Consider the following 23410-nt stretch of genomic DNA (forward strand, 5'->3'; position numbering starts at 1 on the left):
TGAGCTTGGCTGCATCCAATCAGCTTCCCCCTGCCCCTTTATTTGCAAGAACACCTGGGGATGGGTATTGTCAGCAAGCTTTTTAGCCAAACCCTTGCTGTTTTCTTGAGCGGGAAGAATGGTTTCTGTGTTGGCTCTCCTTGCTTAGAACTTACAGCTTCAAAGGAGTACACGGCATCACTGTCGTCTGGCTGCTTCCTGCTGTCATCTGGGACATGAGGCCGGATTGGTTTTAACCAGGAAGTGAACGAATTTCCAAGGTTGGTGAGCCCGTTTCCGTGGAGGTGAAAGTTCTGGGAACAGGAAGGCCTGGTTGGGATTTCCTTGGCTACAAATGAAAATGGCTGGAGAATGAAGGCAGGGACCGCCACAGAGGGGTGAGTAAACTGAACCCAGGAGAACTGGGGACCTGGGGACATGGTGCAGCCCCACCGGGTTTCAGTCTTTGTTCTCAGCCAGATGGACGTGCGATTCAGTGCCTGAAGAGTGCTTAGTCACACTGGACAGGTTTGTCAAACTCGGGGGGTTATGGGGCCACAGCCTCCTCTGGGCTCTGCAAGGAGAGAAATGGGAGGCAGCCCTTCCTTGTCAGGGGATGTGTGCTTGAGCGCTGGCCCCTGGCTGCACTCAAGGAGGCCAGGCTGGGGATTATGTGACTAAGTCATGCCTTACTCCCCACCATAGCTTCCTTCAATTTGCCTCAGGTCTGCTTCCAGGCAGTTAGTGAACTTACTCACAAATGTTAACAAAGGTTAAGGGGCCTTGCAGCTCTTGCCGTCACCATGAAGTTGGCTCACACTTCCACTCCAGATGACTGACGCTGGAGGTCCCATCCCTGTGGGATTTCATTGTTCTTGTCGTTTTTGCACAGAACTCATACTCTGGGCTGACTTCCTGGATGGCAGCGATCACTTTCTATCCAGCCACACACTTAGAGAGGCGTAGAAATGGACTCTTTCCATGATGAGCAGTCACGTGCTGCCTTAGCAGTGTGATAGACACAGTGTTCAGGTATACAAGGTCTTTCTTCAGGATTCCAGTACCAACCACTGCTACACTGATGGAAACCCATAATTCTCTTTGATGGACGTCTGAATTCGTATCCAAGGGGCAACTCTTGAACAAGCTGAAAGTTGGAGTGAGGGCCATGTGCGGTGTTGATTTATACAGGGAGGGGCTGTTGGCTGGTTGATCCAGGTGATTTTTCTGGATTCCATGACCGCTATTCCATAACTGCTATTTCAGTGGGACCCGTACTTCCACATGTAACTTTTTGTTAGAGGATCCATTTTTTTTTTTTTTTTTTTTTTGTTATCTGCCATTAAAAATCCTCCTTTCTTTCCAGATATCTCCCTGGACATGGAGAGCCAAACACACACACGTGTGGATTCAGGACAAATGTGTGTTTTTCCCTGAAAGCAAAGCAAAGGGCAAAATGTCTGCTCCTGTCCAATGCCCAGCTCTGAACTGCATTGCTTACATTCTTGTTAAGTTTTCCAGGTTCTTTACATGTAAGGGATATTAGTCCTTTGTCAGATGAACAGATTATAAGTATGTCTCTCATTCTGTGGATTGTTTCTTCTGCTGTACAGAAGCCTCTGAGTCTGATAAAATCACATTTGTCTGGTTTTCTTCCTTTTCTCTTGATCTTTTTAAAACCATTGCCTATGGAGATGTCTTGGTGTTTCCCCTGTGATCTCATCTGAGCGCTTACTTTTCAACCTTACATCGAGATCTTTGATCTGTTTTGAGTAAATGATTGCATAGGGTGGGGAATTGGCCCAGTTCAGTTATCTGCATGTGGACATGCAGTCTTCCAGGCACCATTTAGTAGAGGCACTGTCCTCTCTCTGTGTGTTTTGGGCAACTTTGTCCAAGGCAAGACGGCTGTGGATGCTGGGTTCATTTCTTCGACCTTTACTCATTTAATTAATCTTTGTGACTGTCTTCATGCCAGGATCATGTTGGTGTTGTTGGAGTAGTAGAAGGGCTTGAAGTCTGGTGTTCTTGTGCTTCCAGCTGTATTATTTTTGTTCAAGTCTGATTTGTCCATTTGAGGACTTTGGTGCTGCTATGTGAATTTCAAAGTTGTTTTTTGTTGTTCTTTGGAGAATGTAATTGGTAGTTTTGTGATGAGTACATTGAATCTTTCAATCTCTTTGTGTAGTATGAACAATTTACTGTTTTCCAGACAAGGACAGGCATTGCGGCATAGCAGTGGCGCCACCACCTGTGACACCTGCATCCACATGCAGCAGTTCCTGTCCTGGCTGTTCCACTTGCAATTCAGCCACATGCTAATGGCCTGGGAAAAGCAATGGAAGACGGCTCAAGTCCTTTGGCCTCTGCCATTCCTGTGGAGACCTGGATGAAGCTCCTGGCTTGAGCCTTTCCTAGTGCTGGCCATTGAGGCCACTGGGGGAGTGAACCAGCAGATACAGGACTACCTTCCCCCCATCCCACTCTAACTTTCAAATAAATCATTTTAAAAAGGTAAATAAATACGTTTTCCAACCATGAATATGGGAGGCCGTTCTTCTGTTTTAGCTCCTTCATTTCTTTCATTAGTGCTGTGTCATTATCATTGGTGGAGTCTTTACTATTTATGGTTTAATTTATTCCATTTAAAATTTTTTGTAATTATTAATGGAATTGGTCTTGTAACTTCTTTCTCACAGTTCATCGTTTGTTTATACAAATGCTAATTAGCTTTGCACATTGAATTTGTACCCTGCAGCTACTGGATTTGTTTTCCAGTTCTAATATTCTCTTGCGGGAGTCTGCAGGTTTCTCCCAAGTAGAATCCTGTCATCTGCAAACAGGGACAGTTGGACTTCCACCTTTCCTATTTGTATGCATTTTACTTGTTTCTCTTGCCTAATTGCTTTCGTGATAACTTGTACTGTATTAAGAGTGGTGGTTGTAGACATTCTTTTCAGATTCCAGATCTTTGAGGAAATCCCCTTAGCTGTGAGTTTGTCCAACATAGCCTGTACCGTGTTGGGACATACCCCTTCTATGATGAGTTTGTTCAAGGTTTCTTTTTTTTTAAAGATTTATTTATTTATCTGAAAGTGAGAGTAAGAGAGAGGAGAAGCAGAAAGAGGGAGAGGGAGAGAGAGAGGGGGGTTGGTCTTCCATCCGACAGTTCACTCCTCAATTGGCCGCAATGCCCAGAGCTGTGCCAGTCTGAAGCCAGGAGCTTCTTCCAGGTCTCCCATGTGGGTGCAGGAGCCCAAGGAGTTGGACCATCTTCTACTACTTTCTCAGGCCATAGGAAAGCTGGATTGGAAGAGGAGCAGCCAGGTTTCGAACCGGTGCCCATATGGGATGCCGGCGCTTCAGGCCAGGGTGTTAACCCGCTGCGCCACAGCGCCAGCCCCATGTGCAAGGTTTCTAAATGAGGAGAGATTGTTGAATTGTATCGAGTGATTTCTCTCTGTCGAGGTGATCATATGAGCTTTATCCTTCCTTCTATTGAAGTGATTTGTGATAGGTTTCTTGGTGTGTACAGGTTGAATGTACCTGAATCCCTGTGATAAACCCCACTTGATCAGTATGAATGATTTCTTGTTGTTAAGTTTATTTTGCTAGAGTTGGTTGAGGATTTTGCAGCTGTGTCCACTGGGGACACTGACTTGTAATTTTATTTTTTGGTTGTGTCCTTGCCTGGTTTTGAAGAAGAGGTAATGCTGTCCTCCTAGAATGAATTGGGAAGGTTCCCCTCCCTTTGAATTTTTAGGGGCTACTTTGAGATTAATCAGTTTGGTTCTTACTGAGAGTTTGCTAAAATGAAGCCACGAAACCATCTGGTCCTGGGCTTTTCCTTGCTGGGAGCTTTTTTCTTACTGCTTCCAATTCTCAGCTTATTGTTGGTCTCTCTTCATGCTGCAGGTGTGGTAAGTCACACCTACAGAGTTTTATCTTTCTTTTTTTCTTTTTCTTTCTTTTTTTTTTTGACGGGCAGAGTTAGAGACAGAGAGAAAGGTCTTCCTTTTTCCATTGGTTCACCCCCCAAGTGGCCGCTACGGCCAGCTCGTTGTGGCCGGCATGCTGTGCCGATCCGAAGCCAGGAGCCAGGTGCTTCCTCCTGGTCTCCCATGTGGATGCAGGGCCCAAGCACTTGGGCCATCCTCCACTGCCTTCCCAGGCCACAGCAGAGAGCTGGACTGGAAGAGGAGCAACAGGACAGAATCCGGTGCCCCAACCGGGACTAGAACCCAGTGTGCCGGCGCCACAGGTGGAGGATTAGCCTAGTGAGCAGTGGCGCCGGCCCTTATCTTTCTCTTAATGGTTCTCAAATTTGTTGGCATGTGGTTTTCACAATCTATAATGGGCAGTGATGTTTCTGTGTTATCATATGCATTGTCGCATTTTCATGTCTGCTATTGACTTGAGTCTTCTCTGTTTTTATTGTCTACCTAAAAATGTGTTCAAGTGTATTTTTTTTAAAGATTTATCTTATTTATTTGAAAGAGTTACAGAGAGACAGAGGCAGAGAGAGGTCTTCTATCTGCTGGTTCACTCCCCAGTTGGCCATAATGGCTGAAGCAGCACTGATCCAAAGCAGGAGCCTCTTCCAGGTCTCCCACGTGGATGCAGGGGCCCAAGGACATGGGCCGTCTTCCACTGCCTTCCCAGGCCATAGCAGAGAGCCGGGTTGGAAGTGGAGCGGCTAGGACTTGAACCTGCACCCTTACGGGATGCCTGCAAGGCAGACTGGGTCTTTAACCTGCTGTGCCACAGCACCAGCCCCCACAACAGTATTTTTTCCTTTATACTATCTGAACTCTTAGTGTAGAGTTACCCTTAGGAATATAAAGTAAACTGAAAATAGATTTTTGTAAAAATTAATGGAAATAGGAGAGGGAGGAGGAAGAAGGGTTGGAGCGTGGGTGGGAGGGAGGGAAGGATGGGGAATATCACTATGTTCCTAGATCTGTATATAGGAAATACATGAAACTCGTATACCTTAAATAAAATTTAGCCTCTGAAGCAGTCAGCTGCTTCAAAATGAAGCTGAATATCTCCTTCCCAGCCACTGGCTGCCAGAAACTCATCGAAGTGCACAGTGAACGTAAACTTTGTACTTTCTATGAGAAGCGTATGGCCACAGAAGTTGCTGCCGATGCCCTGGGTGAAGAATGGAAGGGTTATGTGGTCTGGATCAGTGGTGGGAATGACAAACAAAGTTTTCCCATGAAGCAAGGTGTCTTGACCCATGGGCGGTCCACCTTCTGCTGAGTAAGGGGCATTCCTGTTACTGACCAAGGAGAACTGGAGAAAGAAAGCTCAAATCAGTTCGGGGCTTCATTGTTGATGCCAATTTGAGTGTTCTCAACTTGGTCATTGTAAAAAAAAAAATAAATAAATAAATAAGAGAGAGAAAGATATTCCTGGATTGACTAATAGAACGGTGCCTCGTCGCCTGGGTCCTAAAAGAGCCAGCAGAATTTGTAAACTTTTCAGTTTCTCTAAAGATGATGATGTATGCCCGTATGTTGTAAGAAAAGCCCTTAAACAAAGAAGGTAAGAAACCTAGGACCAAAGCACCCAAGATTCAGTGTCTCGTTACTCCACGTGTCCTGCAACACAGACGCCGGTGAATTGCTCTGAAGAAACAGAAGAACTAGGAGGAGGCTGGAGAATATGCTAAACTCTTGGCCAAGAGAATGGAGGAAGCCAAAGAAAAACGCCAGGAACAGATTGTCGGGAGATGTGGGCTGTCTTCTCTGAGAGCGTCTACTGCTAAATCTGAGTTCAGTCAAAACTAAGGTTTCATAACAACAAATAAATAAGATTGTGTTTCAGATCTCAAAATAAAATTTAAAAATACAAATTTTGTTCACCTTTTCAAAAAACCTAATCCACTCATCTTTTTAAGAATTTATTTCATGTTTCAGTTCTGATATTATTTCTGTCTTCTAATTCTGGGATTTTCTTGCTTTTTGCGGTCCTTGAGGTGCATTGTTGTGTTTGTTGCATTTCCATTTCTTAGGCCATCCTCTGCTGCTTTCCCAGGTGCATCAGCAGGGAGCTGATCAAAAGTGCAGCAGCTGGGATTTGAACTGGCGCCCATATGGGATGCCGGTGCTGCAGACAGAGGCTTAACTTGCTACACTGTGGTACTGGCCCCTCAAATCAGTTTTTCAAAGTTCATTCTGATGTGCCCTGACCTCCACTGCTGCCTGGAGGCGCTCACAGCCTGAGCCCTGAAGGGGCCGTGTGGTGTCCTGGCCAGCCTCGAGCACCCTTGGTATGGCTTTGGCTCACAGCTAGTTAAATGCCCTTGAACTTGTCCCCATGTACACAAAAATTATCTAGGGGCTGGTGTTTGTGATGTAGCAGGTAATGCTGCTGCCTGTGATGCCAGCATCCCATATGGCACCAGTTCAAGTCCTGGCTGCTCCACTTCCAGTCCAGCTCCCTGCTAATGCACCTGGGAAATTAGTGGAGGATGGCACAAGTGTTTGGGCCCCTGCACCAATGTGAGATCTGGAAGAAGCTCCTGGCTCCTGGCTCTTGACTTTGGCTGGGGCCAGCTTCAGCCGTGAGGCCATTTGGGTAGTGAACCAGTGGACAGAAGATCTGCCTCTCTCCCCCTCTCTCCCTGTAACTCTGCCTTTCAAATAAATAAAGTAAATCTCTAAAAGATTATCAAAAATATGTTGATACTGAGATCACATACAGCATCCTAAATATATAGCCCCTTAGTTGAGTCAATGCCACCTACAATAGCATACACAAATTCTGCTCCTGTGTGTCCTGGTCCAATACTGCTTTTCTTGTTATTGATAACATAGTCATGCCTTGTGTACACAAACTTGCCTGTGTATAATTAATTTTATGTAATTCCCTCTTAAGTGTTATAGGAGTAAAAGGTGGATTCCTGGGGCAGCAATAAGTCACCTCCTGGTGTCCACATCCCACATAGGATTTCCTGGGTTTACATCTGGTCCAGTCCTGATTCCAGCTTCCTCCTGATATGCACTGTGGGAGACAGCAAGTCTCACAAGGGCCCAAAACACAGCCCACAGTTCTTTGTGGGCTCCTGTGTTGGAGTGTGGGTGGGCGTGGATGATACAGGACTTTGCTTGTCATGGAATGGGAGCTGGAAACACAGCTGCTTAGAAGCTGACAACCAAGGCACAGAGATGAGTCTGAATCCCATTGTTTCAAGCATGTGGGGGCAAAACCCCCAAGTTACTTCTGGGAATCTGTGCCACCACTGGGAGAAGTACTAGGCTAAGACTGTCGGGGGGTGTGTTTGGGCATTTGTAATTTGCCGGAGGATACAGACATGCAGGCAGTTTACAATAGACCCTTTCCGGGCCATATTCAGGAGTGGGAGAGGTTAGTGATTTCCCACAGATGAGAGTGTGAGTTTTCTACGTGAGTGCAGATTTGTGTTAGCCAATATAGTATATCTTCTCCTAGACAAGCCCTTGTTCACCCCTCATACACACTGCTCTGCACAAAGGTGCCTTGCCCAAGAACTCCTCTTCACTATTCCTCCCTGTGAGAAGTAAACACTTGGTTCATTTTCAAAGTAAGAATGGTAGATTCCATGCACCTGAGTTTTTAGGGACCCAGGAAGGTTGTGGCCAAACAGCTGAAGCAAATGCCAGGAAGATTGTCACGCTGTTGTTACTCAGCCAATGAGGAACTGGGGGAGGGATCTGCTTGCTAGGAAATAAATAGCTTGCTGGAACCTTCTCCTGGTGTGCTGGCACAAGGTGTTGCAAGATCGGAAGTCGGGTCTCGCTCTTGTTGCACTCACTGAGTCGAGTCCATCACTTGAGCGGATGGGTGAGGCTGTTTCTCACACAGACCAAGCTTTAGGAATCATCTGTCAGCCAATGGAGAGCCACCCGTGGTGAGTGTGTGTGTTCCGCGAGAGGCAAACATGCATGGCCTTGCCTTCATTACTTGGCTGTGGTTTCCTGGGCTGTCCTGGGCTTCAAAGACCCCCAGGGATGAAAGAAGGCAGGGACCGCAGTTTCCTTGCTGTGGGAACTGAGGCGATGCCTGTGAAAGCACATTTTGTGCACATGCAAGGGTTGTTAGGAGATGGCTGTACATCTCTGCCAGCTGCTTCCTGAGTTCAGGAAACTTGGCCCTGGTTGCAGTGCTGGTCACGATGGGGTGAGGGTGAGGGACTGAGCTAGAGCTTGGGGCTCCGCTTCAGGGGACTGTGCTCAGTCTGAAGTTTTACTCTTTCTGCTGATGCTTTTTTTTTAATTAAAGATTTATTATGTATTTGAGTTACACAGAGAAGGAAAGGCAGAGAGAGGCAGAGAGAGAGAGGCAGGCAGAGGCAGAGACAGATGTCAGTCTTCCATCCGCTGGTTCACTCCCCAGTTGGCCACAATGGCCAGAACTGTGCTGATCTGAAGCCAGGAGTCGGGAGCTTCTTCTGAGTCTCCCACGCAGGTATAGGGGCCCAAGGACTTGGGTCAGCTTCTACTGCTTTCCCAGGTCTTAGCAGAGAGCTGGATCGGAAGTGGAGCAGCCAGGTCTTGAACTGGCACCCATATGGGATGCCGGCACTGCAGGCGGCGGCTTTACCTGCTATGCCACAGTGCTGTTCATCCTTATGACATTGTTGTGTTTTTTCTTTTTTTGAAGATTTATTTATTTGAAAGAGTTTTACACACACACACACACACACACACACACACAGGTCTTCCATCCGCAATTTGCTGCAACGGCTGGAGCTCTGCCGATCCTGAAGCCAGGAGCTTTCTCCAGGACCTGGGCCGTCTTCCTCTGCTTTCCCAGGCCATAGCTGGATCAGAAGTGGAGCAGCCGGGTCTTGAACCAGTGCCCATAGGGATGCTGGCCCTTCAGGCCAGGGCATTAAGCCGCTGCAGTACAGCGCCAGCCCCTGTCTTGTCTTCTGATTCCTGGTGTTTCCAAACTCTCCATCTTCTTGTCCTCCAGTGAGCCCCTCCCCTAGCCTGCCTTTTTCACCCCTTCTCCCCTCCAGCCTTTCCTCCTCCTGTCTGCCTATGTGTATCAACTGTTATGGCTGTGAATGCTAAAGTCCTGCCTTACTCCTGGTGTTTTATTTCATGTTTGATCCTAGTATGAAAGGTGATTTTATGTAATGACTGGAGGGGGCCACCAAGTGCCCACACATTTGGCCAGGCATAAATTTGATGTTTCTGTGTGGGTACTTCTGGCTAGGTTTAACATCTATAGACTTTGTCAAGGAAATTGCCCTTCCTGGTGAGGTTTGAGTAGAGCAGAAGGGCTACTCAGTCCGTGAGCAGGAGCGGACCCTCCTACCTTAATGCCTTAGATAATTGACCAATACTCTGATAGTGTCCTAGAATTGAATGAATGGCTCTCCTGGGTCTCCAGATGGGGACGTGGGCATCTTGGTCCCTGGGATCCTCCCTAAATGGCTCAGGAGCGTCAGTAGCTGTATAATGCATCTTTCTTTGCCAATACAGGCAAATGCCAGATACATAGAGGGATGAATGGGTGGTTAAATAGATTCAACAGATGCATACATGGAGATTTCTGCATTCTGTTGTTTCTACTTACATTGGCATTTCTGGTTAATTTCCACAGAAATCTTGAGGATCTGAATTATGCTAAGGTGTCAGGCAGTGTGGTTTTGTAAAGATGAAAGAAACGGAAGTGTACCCTGAACGCACAAGCTTGGTGGGTAGATAAAGCAAACTCACCTAAGAAGACAAAGAACAAATCAAAGTAGAGCACAGGGAGATGCTTTGTCTCGCAGAACAGGAGCACAGTTGAAATTTGTGCCTGTGTAATCCGCAGTGAGGCCAATTGTGGTCAGAATAAAATTAACTCACCTGTTTTGGGGATCTGTAGGAACAGTAAGACACCCTGGTTTTTCCTTAAATGAGCTGATTCCTCCACGTTGGATGTCCATCAGCCATACCTGGGTAGACCCCTGAGCTGTGATGACCCGAAGATCTCAACACGTTTCAGCTTTGCCTGAGCCTGTGGGTCTGGCCAGGCATTAGATTCCCTCCTTGCAAAATACCCTGCACAGTGCTGAAATAGTTTGTCCAAGCTCTCTGTCTGATGGCTGAACTGCTAGTGGTGATGATGTACTAGTGTGTTCTCATCCCAGATTAGATCCATGGTCACAGCTTCAGTGAGATACTCTTGGAATCAAGGAGCTAAATTTTTCATGCTCCCCTGGGACCTGTCTAACCAAATCTAGTTGCAAATGATACAGTAGCTTCTCTGGGGAAGGAAGATTATTTCTTTGGTTTCTAGGAATAATCTACTGTTACACCTAGAAAAAGAGTATTCCTGGGTGGAATCCAAAACTCCCCAGCCAGCTATCTAAGTGGCACACAGGGAGGTGTACAATGTAGCATAGTGATTCCTTTTTTCATGATTTATTTGAAATAGGTAGAGACAGAGAGGTCTTCATTTGCTGTCTCACCCCCCCACCCCCCAGATGGCCACAATGGCCAGAGCTGTGCCGATCTGAAGCCAGGAACCAGTAGCTTCCTTTGGGTCTCCCATGTGGGTAAAAGGGCCAAGGACCTGGGCCATCTTCTGTTGCCTTCCCGGGCCATAGCAGAGAGCTGGATCAGAAGAGGAGCAGCTGGGACTTGAACTGGTACCCATATGGGATGCTGAAACTTCAGGCCAGTTTTTTTTTTTTTTTTTTTTTTTTTTTTGAGTTAGAAAGGTCTTCCTTCCATTGGTTCACCCCCCAAATGGCTGCTATAGCTGGAACTATGCCGATCTGAAGCCAGGAGCCAGGTGCTTCCTCCTGGTCTCCCACACAGGTGCAGGGGCCCAAGAACTTGGGCCATCCTCCACTGCCTTCCTGGGCCACAGCAGAGAGCTGGATTGGAAGAGGAGCAACCGGGACTAGAACCGGTGCCCATATGGGATGCCAACGCTGCAGGCGGAGGATTAACCAAGTGAGCCATGGCGCTGGCCCCAGGCCAAGGCTTTAAACCCACTGTGACAAAGCGCCGGCCTCACCATAGTGATTCTTTAATACGTGGAAATGACTTTTTTTCTTAGGGATGTACTGTTTAAAAGTCTTCCTGTAATCCTTGCTGGTATATAGGAGAGTCAACAGTAGCCTTTGGGCATTGTTGTAAAATGTACCTCATGGTGTTTAATTTTTCACATTATGCTTGGGATTATCTCAAAGACCACTGGCACTGAAGTCAGCGTTCACGTAGCCAATGGATGAATATAATCCAATTTAGCATGTTTTAGCTGTCTCCATATTAGTTATTCTGCATCTGACATCTGTTAAATACTAATCAATCCTATTGATGTAAAGATCTTCAACCACTGGTGTTTACTGAACACTTTACCCCAGGTTCTCTACCCCTTGTTGAGAGCCCCTCTCTGCTTTCTGCTTGTTCCCCAGGAGGGCCTGGTCCTATTCTGATCTGGTTGGGGCCTCTCCCTCTCATGTCTTCATGGCACCATGCTGGGAGGCACTTCCTGAATGAAGCATCTGGTGCAGTATTTACCCTCTTAGTCCTGTGTCTTCATGATCTGCCCTCAGGGCCTCAACCTCACCACATTTGGCAGGCTAGCTTTGTGGTAAAGTGTCTGGAATTAGGTTTGTGAAGGGGAGTAGGGAGAGGAGCATAGGTTCTTAGTCGTATGTCCCAGAATCCAAGCAAGATTTGGTAATGGCGGTATCCTTAGATATCTTTAAATGGAGCCTGTTTTAGAAAGAAAAAGCCTATCATGGTTTGAGGGTTCTTGTTTCCCACTTAAGTGCAGTGTAAGAACTTTTGTTCTCAGGTTGTAGAATTGCCAGGCTCTTACAGAGTCTTGAAAATCAAGGTTGCTTTAGCTGTGTCTCACTGATCCCCTTTCCTCAGCCAAAAGCTTCCAAGAAAGGAAGGATACCTTCAAAACCATCCTCTTGTGACCATCCTCTCACCTAGGCGTGGGAGAGAAGAATAATGGTGAACCTTGTTTTCACAGTGGCATTAACTTTACTGTTTCCTCTTTACTCTGAGGAATGCTTTCAATACAACTCCATTTCCCAAAGTTATCATGGTCTTCATTATTTGAAAGGCACAGTTACAGAGAGGCAGAGGAAGAGAGAGAGGTCTTCCCACCGCTGGTTCACCCCTCAAATGAATGCAATGGCTAGAGCTGGGCCAATCCAAAGCCAGGAGCTTCTTCTGGATTTCCCATGCGGGTGCAGGGTCCCAAGTACTTGGGCCATCTTCTACTGCTTTCCACAGCAGAGATCTGGATCCGAAGGGGAACATCCGGGACTTGAACCAGTGCCTGAGTGAAATGCCAGCACTACATGTAGGAGGTGACTTTAACTGCTGTGCCATAGCACCAGCTCCATAATATTTACAGAAATACTAATATACATTGTCATTTTCTTATTTATTTTGGAATCATACTTTTTGTCTTTTAAAATTTAAACTATCTATAAGGGAGCAAATGTAGTATTTATCGTTCTATGTCTAGCTTATTCACTCAACATGACATTCTCCAGTTGCATCCATTCTGATGCAAATGTTAGAATTTCATTTTTATGTCACTGAATAATCGCATTGTATATGCAGAGTGCATTTTCTTTATTCTGATGTTGACAGTTGATTTCAGATTTTGCTATTGTGAACAGTGCTGCTATAAACATGGTGGTGCTGGTATGTTTTTAATACAACACTATCAGAAGAGGGATTGCTGGCTCATATGGAAATTCTATTTCTACTTTTTAAAAGATGTTTCCATGCTATTTTGCACAGTGGCTGCACTCCCACCAACAGTGTATAAATGTTTGCATTGAGCAACATCCTCCCCAGCATTTGTTACTCTGGGTCTTTTGTGTTTCAGTCATTCTGATGGGGTGATGGGATATCTGATTGTGTTTTGGATTTGCATTTACCTGACATTGAGTGATGTTGAATATTTTTTCATGTATGTGTTGGCCATTTGTTTTCTGTCAAACTCTCTATTGATGTCTTTTGTCCATTTCTTCACTGGCAGGCTAATTTTTGTTGTTTTTTAAGTTGATATATTCTGGATATTTATCTTTTGTCAGCTAGGCAGCACCCAAACATTTTCCCCACTCTGTTGGCTGTCTCTGCACTCTATGTATCATTTCTTTTGCTGTGAAAACCTTCTGAGTTTGATATAATTCCATGTGCTTAGTGTTGCTTCTATTGCCTGTGCTTTGGGTGTCTATCCAAGAGATTATCACCTACACCGTGTCTTGGAGTGTTTCCCTACATTTTCTTCAAGTAACTTCATAGTCTCAGGTGTAAAATTTGGTCTTTGCTGCATCTTCACTCCATTTTTGTATATGATCAGAGGTTTGTGTCTCATTTCATTCTGTTACATCCAGGTTTGCCATCACCATGTATGATAAGAGCACTTTTGGCTGCATTAATGTGGATTAATTTCTGGGATCTCTATTCAGCATCAGTTTTTATGCCAATATCATGTCTTTTAGTTACTCCAACTTTGTAGTATGCCTTGAAATCAGATACTGTGATACATCCAGATGGATTTTTTTTTTTCTTGCTAAGCATCAGTTTGGTTATCCTGGTTATTTTGTGATTCCATATAGATTTTAGGGTTTTTTTTCTAATTCTGAAAATAATGGTATTTTTTTTAAGATATATGTTATTTATTTGAAAGAGTTACAGAAAGAGGTAGAGACAGAGAGGTCTTCCATCTGCTGGTTCACTCCCCAGATGGCCACAACAGCTGGAGCTGTGCCAGTCCGAAGCCAGGAGCTGCTTCTGGGTCTCCCACATGGGTGCAGGGGCCCAAGTACTTGAGTCATCTTCTACTGCTTTCTCAGGCCATAGCAGAGATGGATTGGAAGAGGAGCAGCCGGGACTAGAACTGGTGGCCATATGGGATGCCGGCACTTCAGGCCAGGGCTTTAACCCGCTGCACCAGAGCACTGTCCCCAGTACTGGTATTTTGATGGGGGTTGTATTGAATCTGTAGATTGGTTTTGACAGTGTAGACATTTTAATGATCCAAGTAGAAGTAGAAAGTCTACTGTTTCTTAAGTGTATGTACAAACTCTATAACAATAATCAGATCTCCAGATGTTGTATATGGGTGAAACCATTAATTTTTTGTATTCTGTGTATTAACCGTCACAGATTGGAGAAAACACAAATTTGCCTTTTGGTGACTGGCTTATGTCACTAGTAATGGTTGCCAGTTGTATCCATTTTGTTGCATAAAACAAGGTTTCATTCTTTTTTATGGCTGAGCAGCATTCTATTACATATATTATGTATAACATCTCATTATGTATACATATACATACATACATATATCTCACATTTTATTTTCTTTGTGCAATCATCAAATGATGGGAATCTGGATTGCTTCCATATGTTAGCTATTGTGAGTTGAGCTGCTACAAATGCAGGGGTACAGAAATTTTTTATGTGCAAATTTCTTATCCTTTGTGTAACTTCCCATTAATGGAATTACTGGGCAATGTGGTTGTTCGGTTTTAAAAGTTGTGAGGAAGGTATGAACCCAGATTTCTCTTTTAGATAGGGATCTCATGTTCCTATACATTTCTCCCACTGAATAAAAGCTTAAAAATTAAAAAATTGTGAGGAATCACTGTACTGTATTTCATAATGGTTGAGATAGATAACATTCCATCCACCAGTGTGTTGGGATATGTTTTTCTCCACATCCTCGCCAGCATTTGTTATGTTTTGGTTGTGGGATGATGGCCACTTTGCCTGAGATGAGGTAAAACCACACAGTGGCTTTTATTTCTGTTTTCCTGATAGTTGGTGAGCCTAAGCATCCTTCCTGTATCTATTGGCTGTTTGTGCTTCATCCTTCAAAAAATGCCTGCTAATCCCTTAGCCTGTTTCTTAACTGGAATGCTTTGTTTTTTGTTGAGTTCCTGAGCTCATTACATATTCTAGAATTCATCCTCTATCACAGGTATAGTGATATTTTCTCTGATTGTGCCAGTTGCTTCTTCACTTTGTTGAGTGAGTCATTGCTATGCTTCATGAAGCTCCTTAGTTTGATGTAACCCCATTTGTCTATATTTGATTTTTATTTCCAGTGCTTCTGGAGTCTTATCTAAGAAGTCCTGTATGCCAATGCCTTGCCATATATCTCCTATGTTTTCTGCTAGTGATTTGCTGGTTCCAGGTGTTAGGTTTAGATCATGGATCCATTGTGGTTGGTTTTGTATAGGATGTAAGGTATGGGTCTTGTTTCACACTTCCACATGCAGAGATCCAATTTTACCAACATCAGTTTTGAAGAGCCTGTCCTTTTCCAGGGAGTGATTTTATCTCATTTGCCAAAGATTAGTTGGCTGTGGATGCGTGGATTAATTTGTGGGGTTCTGATGTGTTATATTCATCCACATGCCTATTGTTATGGCAGTAATGGGGTGTTTTGCTTGTAACCGCTCTGTAATATGTCTTGAAATCTGGTATTGTAATGCCTTAAGCTTTATTTTTACTTTTTAAGAATGCTTAGATTGCTTTAGCTGTTTTGGGGTCTCATGTTTCCATAATAACTTTGCTATATCCATGGGGTTTCATATGTTGTGTTTTGATTCTCGTAAATTTCAAGGAAGTTTTTCACTTCATTATTCATTTCTTCAGTGACCTATTGATATTTCAGAAGCATGTGTAATTTTCATGTATTTACAAATGCCATGTTCATGTTGCTGACTTCTACTTTTATTCCTTTGTGGTCTGAGAACATACATGGTATGATTTCATTTATTTGAGAGGCAGAGTTATAGACAGGGAGAGGGCAAAACAGAAAAGTCTTCCATCCACTGGTTCACTCCCCAAATGGCACAATAGCTGGAGCTGGGCTGATCCAAAGCCAGGAGCCAGGAGAGTCTTTTGAGTCTCCCACGTGGGTGCAGGGGCCCAAGGACTTGGGCCATCCTCCACTGCTTTCCCAGGCCACAGCAGAGAGCTGTATCAGAAGAGGAGTGGCTAGGACTCAAACCGGTGCCCATATGGGATGTCTGCACCACAGGCAGAGACTTAGCAACTGTGCCACAGTGACCCCCCTATGGTATGATTTCAGTCTTCTAGAATTTACTGAGACTTGATTTCCATCCTAGAAAACGTTCTTCACTGATGACAAGAATGAGTATTCAGCAGCTGTTGAGTGAAATGTCCTCCAAATGTCTGTTCAGTCCATTTGCTCAACACTGTGTTTCACTGGATCTTAGCCAAAGACCAAGAAGATATCAGTACCATGCTGTAACTCCAATCTATCTTTTTTTAAAAAAGATTTATTATTTGAAAGACAGAGTTATAGAGGTGTGTGTGTGGCGGGGGGGTCTTCCATCCACTGGTTCACTCCCCAGATGGCCACAATGGCTGGAGCTGGATAGATCTGAAGCCAGGATGCCAGTAGCTTCTTCTGGGTCTCCCACGTGGGTGCAGGGGCCCAAGGACTTGGGCCATCTTCTACTGCTTTCCCAGGCCATAGCAGGGAGCTGGATTGGAACTGGAGCAACCAGGGCTCGAACTGGTGCCCTTATGGGATGCTGGCACTTCAGGAAGCAGCTTTCCCACTATTCCACAGCACCAGTCCCTGATGTGTCTTTTTTGATTTTTTCACTGGGTGATTTGTTACTTTTCTCTTAGAATCTTAAGACTTCTCTCCTTGTCCCTGTATTTTGAGAATGTGACTGTAATGTGCCTTGGATAAAATCGTCTCTGGGTTGGGGTCCTTTGAACTTCTTGTATCTGGATGTTTGTCTCTTTTAAGAAACATGGCACTTTTTTGTTCTTTTCATATCCTAGGTAGCTGAAGTCGGAAGTCAGCATGGCTATACACTATCTGGCCATCTTGGATATCCTCCTATGTGGGAGATAATTAAAATATCTATCACTTTATCGTTTCTTGGTGGTGATGTAGCCAGGCAGAAAACCCATGGGATCTTGCCCAGTGCCTTTGCCAATGGAAACACACCTGCTCGGATCCATGCTGCTTGGTTCTAATCAGAAGCAGGGCAGCTGGAGCAGCAGTTCTTCCCATAAAATCCTAGATGAATTCTGATTTTATTTTGCCAAAAAAGGAAGAATAGATTAAAAAAAGAGAAATAAAAGACCATGAAGAAGACTGCAAGGAGACTGAATGAGAGGCAGCAGCTGGAGCGTGCATCTCTCACTCCGAGTCTCAGACTCACTTGAGCACCTCATGTGGTAGGGAAGGACTGGGCCTGCTGCACCCTCCCTGTCCACCTCTGCCCATGGAGAAGTCCTGCTTCCGTTCTTCCACCCTCGTCACTGATGCTTCATTTCTAGCATTCTTCAGCCATACTCAGTGTGGCTAACTCCAGTTGACTTAGCCAGGCCCCCGTGGGAATGTGTTTGGTTGTTCTTATTTGGGGTTACTATGGATACGGCTGCTAGGAATATTCCTGTGCATGTGGTCTGTGCACCTGCCCTCAGGAGTCAGTCACACATTGGTCACATGGTGACCCTGCTCAGAGACCAGTAACGTTGTGCCAAGCAGCAGTTCCTGCTGTCCCTCTGATCCCCTTCGCTCTGATGGCTTCCATTCCCACTCACTGCACAGGACCCCTTCCCTCCCATTTCCCCTCCCCTCACTCTGCTCCCTGGCTCCAAATCCATGAGCCCTTCCTCATGGCCTCTTGGACCCAGTGAGTGACCTGGGTCAATGTCTAATACTGGCCCCTCCTAACTCTGCACCTGTGTGGGCCCTGTCGGGGAGGATGTTCATGATCAGTGTCAGGCCCCTGGAGCATCTCCTGCTGTGCTGGTGGAAGGTGGGTGGTCTTGTCACCTGTGTCACACCCAGGGCCTGATGCTCAGGCCTCTGCAGAGCCAGACCCCTCCTTGTGCTGTATGGGGCAGCCTGGGCTGAGCTGCCCTTTGTGAGCCAGTCCCCCTCAGGAGGGATGAGCAGGGGTTGCTTTGTTCTCCAGCACAGTGAGTTACAGAGCTTTACCCTAAATCAAGAACAGAGGCCTCAGCGTGCCCTGACGTGCACGGAGCTCTTGCCGTCCAATGCATGTTTGAACAGGGTGGTTGTGAGTACCCTGATTGGAGGAAGCCATTCAGAAATGCTCATGGATTCAGAGTGAGAGGGTCTGTCACTCAGGCAGTGATAGGTCAGGGAGTCAATCTCGTGCGTTCTGTGCAGTGAGGCTTCCCAAAGGGTGACTGTTCCACTGCTGCTTTTCCCATCCATTTGAACAATGCCAAACTCACCTGCCTACTCAACCTTGGGAGGGAGGGTGGGGTGTGTTTGTGTATTCAAAATTTGTTTGGGTAGCAGAGGGACAGACACAGAGGGCATCCATCCCTTCATCCTATCCTCAGATGCCTGTGTGGACACAGTTTTCTCTGTTCATGTGTAGGAGGGCCCAGTGATAGCCCCCAGTATGAGTTGAACTGCTGACATAGTGCCATGCTGTGACTTGGACACCCTCTTCAAGGCTGTGGCCTCAATTCTTAGAATGGTGAGTGTGGGAATATCTGAGACCGTGTTTAATTTTGGAAAACGGCCAGACTGTTCACCAGAGTAGTGAGCTCTCATGCATCCACCAGCAATGAGTGAGAAATCCTGTTCTACATCCTTCACAGCAGTTGTGATGTTTAAAAAAGAAAGAGTTCATCCATCTTAAGAGATGTGTATTGTAAAACAGTGACCATTTTGACACCATCAGGAGTTTCCTCCTCAGGCCTGGGCAGGGAGGCATTCATCGCTCCTGTCTGCGGGGGCTCGGAAACGATGAGGCGAAGGCAAGGAAAAGGTGAGGGAAGGGGCAGAAGGCAGGAGACGGAGCCGCTCCGCCCTGCTGTGCTCTCCCCTCCCCACGTGACAGCGCAGGGGTCACAGCACGCTGCTGTGTGTGGCCTAGGTCTGTCTGCTGGAATTCCATGCACAGAGGAATGGGAATGAGAAGCATGGAGCCGCCTTCTTGGGGGTCCCAGAAAGTGAGGGTGGCCCCGAGGCAGGGCAGGATCCATAGTGCTGGCTCTCAGTGGCATTGTAGAGGCTTGTGCTTCTTATGGCGTTAAATATGGGAAAATTCATTGTCATAACTCTACACACCATTCAAAGTGTGAACACGGATCTGTGCAAAGAAGACTGTGGGCAGAATAGTCTACTTGAGCCAGAGGCTCACGCATGGTGTGCAAAGCCAACAGGAACTTGAGCACCAGCCCTGTGCAGTGCTGTCTGTGTGCATCTCTGATCTTAAGCCGGGAAAGAACCTGCCTGCCAGGACCCAGCCATCTCTGCCCCATTTCCTGGGTGGCTCCTTGGAGGTCCCTGGGGACTCTAACAATGGCTGCGGGATTTTGTGATCATCTGAGGTGGTTTTATTTTATTTTTTTAAGAATTATTTATTTTTATTTGAAAGTCAGTTACACAGAGAGAGGAGAAGCAGAGAGCAAGAGGTCTTCCAACCAAAGGTTCACTCCACAACTAGCTGCAATGGCTGGAGATGGAAGTGGTGTCTAAAGCAGGCTTTGTGCTCTCCCTACCTCTCGGCTGCCAACCCTGTGGCTTGGTCTCGCAGCTCCCATTTGGGATTGTCGAGAGGTGAACTTCATCTCGTCCATCCACCAAGCGCATGGTTCTTATGAAGGCATAGCTGGAGGCATCCAGAGCAGGGACGGTGGCTGTTACTAAAGAGGAACAGGGCGCGTCAACACTGATCCAGAGTACATTCATCCAGCCAGGGCAGATGAGGAAAAGAACTCGGGGAATTGTGGAAAGTAGCCCCAGGGCCTCTGAAATGCCGTTCTCAAGCTCCCAGCTTGGAGAGCAGACTCTTAAATGGCAAAGCACAGCGGGGTTCACCTCATGCTTGGTTTGCTGGAGGTTCCTGGAGGTGGTTAGGATTAAGAGACCTGAGGCAAGCCCCAGGCAGTGACGATGGGAAACTATCTTCAGTTCTTAAGGTTAAAAACTGATGGGCAGGCAATTCTCTCCAGTGTGATAGAGAAGGTGGCACTGCGAGAACATATGGAGGGATGTTTGGGGCTTGGGGGGAGGTTCTTTCTCACCTCCAGGGATTCAGATCTGTGTAATGGATGCTCACTGCCATGGACTGCTGCAGATTCAGCTGCTGCCTCCCTGTGGGTTGCAGACCTGTGGTGGTACCCTTACTGTTAGCACAGTCAGGGTGAGCCTTTGGCACAGCAGTTAAGCCACTGCTCGGGACGCATGTATCCCTTGGCAGAATCCTGGGCTCCAGTCCTGGCTGTGTTCTGGTTGCTCATTTGCTGCTAATGCGCATCCTGCTAGGCAGTAGTTGAGGGCGCACATAAGAGTCCCTGCCACCCATATGATGTTCCAAGCTCCTGGCTACAGCCTGGCCTCACCCTGGCTGCTTTTGGGATTTTGGGTATGAGCCAGCAGAAGAAAGCTCTCTCTCTCCATCCCTCAAACCTCTCTCATTTGCCTTTTCAATAATTTTGTCTTTCAGGGTAATGCAGTGGAGCCGGGTGCTGATTGTAGTCACAGAAGATGGTTATGTGTGGGTGCTGAGCTGCATATCAAAGAACCCCATCACTTCACTTACACTTTGAAGCAAGTTAGTAGCTCTTATTTCTTAACATGTAGTGTTGTCAAGGTAGCTGGAGGGTTTCATCACCAGGCCTATCAGATGCAGAAGCTCTTCAATGAAACCTACTCACTTGTTAGTCAGAGGATAAGCCTGGGAGCCACCTGCAGCTCCACCCACCTGCATGGCCCAGTCAGGTTGGTGACTCTGCAGAGGCCCCTGGAGTGGCCACTTTGATCATTGCCATCTGCAGGATACACACAACATGCTCCTTTCTTGGGCACACTGTCTGGGCAGGTTCTTGTGAAGTGACACAAAGAACCTTTCCCCCCAACACAGGATCTCAGGTGGAAGCCAGCAAAGGTGTTTGCTGCTGTGCACTCAATACAGACCTGGAAAGATACTTTGTCCCAGTCAACGACATTTACTTTTAGTTGCCTTGGTGCCAGAGAGATTTCGGCTGGCTGATAACTCATACTCATCACTTCAGAAACTGCAAAAGGTTCAAGTGGCTTTGCTGCACTAATCAGTTTTCTCCTAGCAATGTAAGTGATTATATTTTTTTCCATAGAAACCAGAGACACAAGAAGGCTGGGGACGAGAGGTACCTTACATGACACATTCACTATGGCTGCATGGCACATTCCGTGCACACCATCTCCATCACTCTCCACAAGAAACGCAGGCCAAAGGCAGAAGGATGAGATACTTTGGCCTTGGCCACAAGGCTTATAAAAAAGTGGCAGAGTAGGTACAATGAATCCCAGGTCTCTCAAAGCCTAGGATAACCCCGTTCCTTCTTGCTAATCTCCAGAAAGCTGGAACTGGACTGAAAAGGATTCCCCAAAACAGCCCCATGAAAGGAAACCTGGCCAGTGGCCACCGTGTAGGAGCTTTCAACCAGGTGCCTTGGGGTCTCCCACTATTGCTAGTGCCATCTAGGTGCCCTGAGACCTGAAATGCCCAGCTCTGCCGTTGGTGGTCAGGGGGACCTCACCTCCTTCCTAGCTCCAGCGCTGCCTATGGTGTCCACACAGTGGGCGGCTTTCAGGGTCAACAAGCAGATCTCCTGGATGGCAGTGTGGCTTTCAACAATCCGGTGAGCCACCACTTCCTGCCGGGGAGCAGAAGGTGGCACGAGAGGGAGGAGGTGAGCTGGTGTTGGAGGTCTGCGGGAAACAACACAGCCTCGAGGTCAGGTACAAACACTGTCGAGGTCAGGTCTTGCTCTATGCATTTTTAAATGGAGGAGCAAGTTTGCTTGATATGCACTAGCCCAGCCATGTACCTCTGGAATGCCCCAGAGGTGGAAGATTTCAGAAAGAAATTCTATTTTGCAAAATGCACTCTTTTGGGTATTTTAATGTTTAAAGTCAAGATGGTGGAATGAGTCACCTTCTGATTGCCAAACTACTCTTCTCCAGCCCTACTGAATGTGGATCACAAGCTCTCACTGAAACATGGTTAAAGGGGTGGAGGTGGAACTGCGTGTAGACAAACTAGATCATTAGTCCAGGGTTGGCACTGCCCAGCAGCCTCTGGTTGCTGTTCTCAACTTTTTCTTGGGATTTTTAGAGACATATATGTTGGTGTAACCACACTCAGGAGAACAGTTCCATCTCCACACAAAACTTACCGGTACTGCTCTCTTGTAGGCACATGCTCCCCCAGCCCCTACACCCTTGTCAACCACTGGCAGGTTGTCCATTATGATACTTTTGACTTTTTCTAGAATGTCCTAGAAATGGGATCATACAGCATCTACTCTTTGGAGACTGGCTTCTTTCACTCAGCATAGGGCCTTGAGTTTTATCCAAATTTTGCTGGGAATTGACTGTAGATTCCTTTTACTGCCGACTCTAGTCCCTCATAGGGCTGCACCCCAGTATCCAAGCAGCTGTCAAACAGCTTTCCAAGGTGGCTTATTTACCATCTGATTATTTTCTTTGGTGCTGTGTCTTTTCATGCTTTTTGCTGATTTTCCTGCTCTTTGTTAATGCCCCTAGGAAGGCAGCAGGAGACCCAAATGGAGTTCCAGGCTCCTAGGTTCAGCATGGCCCAGACCCAGCTATTGTGGCCATTTGGGAATTGAACCAGCAAATGAAGATCTCTGTCTCTCCCTCTCTTTGTAACTCTGCCTTTCAAATAAGTATGTATATAAATAAATAACATTTTCAAATTAAAAAGATTGTTATTTCTCCAACTTCCTTCCTTCTAGCCTTAGGGGGGACAAAGGGAAGAATTAATAAAATGGCTGACTGGACAACTGAAAGTGCCCAATCTGAACTCAGAGGAAACCAAATGAGTGATGTGTCCGACCCTGTTCCCCAATAGGAGCTGTATGTAGGTCTCTCCAGTCACCACATCCTCAGTGCCCCTCAACACCTGAACCCTTGCCCTGGCCCTAGACTACAGGGTACAGGGGTGCCCACAATGTAGTCCCAGGTGTGGTGTCAAAGCAGGATGTAGATTTTCTTAATACTATTGCAAGTCAGTTATATAAAAGAACATATATGTTGATTGAGCTTATAACATTTGGCTAAAATAGTAGCACTAACTATTGCTAACATTGAGTACAGAATAATACACAAGGAAGCAAATACAGCCTCTAATGAGGCAGAAAGGCCCTGCAGACTTTTCTAAGATGGTCACAGATGCACTTTCACACGGGTGATAATGTACAGAAATAAACAATTCTGTCACCAGAGATTTGATCTACACTGACATTTCAACAGTAAATGCTAAGAAATAATTACTTTTCTTGTTTTCTTAAAAATTAGAAGTAGGGGGACAGCGCTATGGTGTAGTGAGCTAAGCCTCTGTCTGCAGCGCCAGCATCCTTTATGGCACCAGTTTGTATCCTGGCTGCAACTCTTCTGATCCAGCTCTCTG

The 23410-nt window shown here is 46.1% G+C and overlaps 1 long non-coding RNA gene across 3 annotated transcripts in view; it reads left to right on the plus strand.

The window, feature by feature from the left end:
- LOC127489679 (uncharacterized) overlaps positions 1 to 22704 on the plus strand; it is a 40084-nt gene extending 17380 nt beyond the window's left edge. For all 3 annotated transcript variants that reach the window (XR_011381160.1, XR_011381158.1, XR_011381159.1), the window contains exons 3-5: positions 149 to 260; positions 20441 to 20548; positions 22525 to 22704. This is a non-coding gene — a long non-coding RNA (uncharacterized lncRNA). The remainder of the gene's footprint in view (positions 1 to 148; positions 261 to 20440; positions 20549 to 22524) is intronic.
- Positions 22705 to 23410: the final 706 nt, after the last annotated feature.

The sequence above is a fragment of the Oryctolagus cuniculus genome, chromosome 12 (genome assembly GCF_964237555.1).
Source record: "Oryctolagus cuniculus chromosome 12, mOryCun1.1, whole genome shotgun sequence".
NCBI classification, from domain to species: domain Eukaryota; kingdom Metazoa; phylum Chordata; class Mammalia; order Lagomorpha; family Leporidae; genus Oryctolagus; species Oryctolagus cuniculus.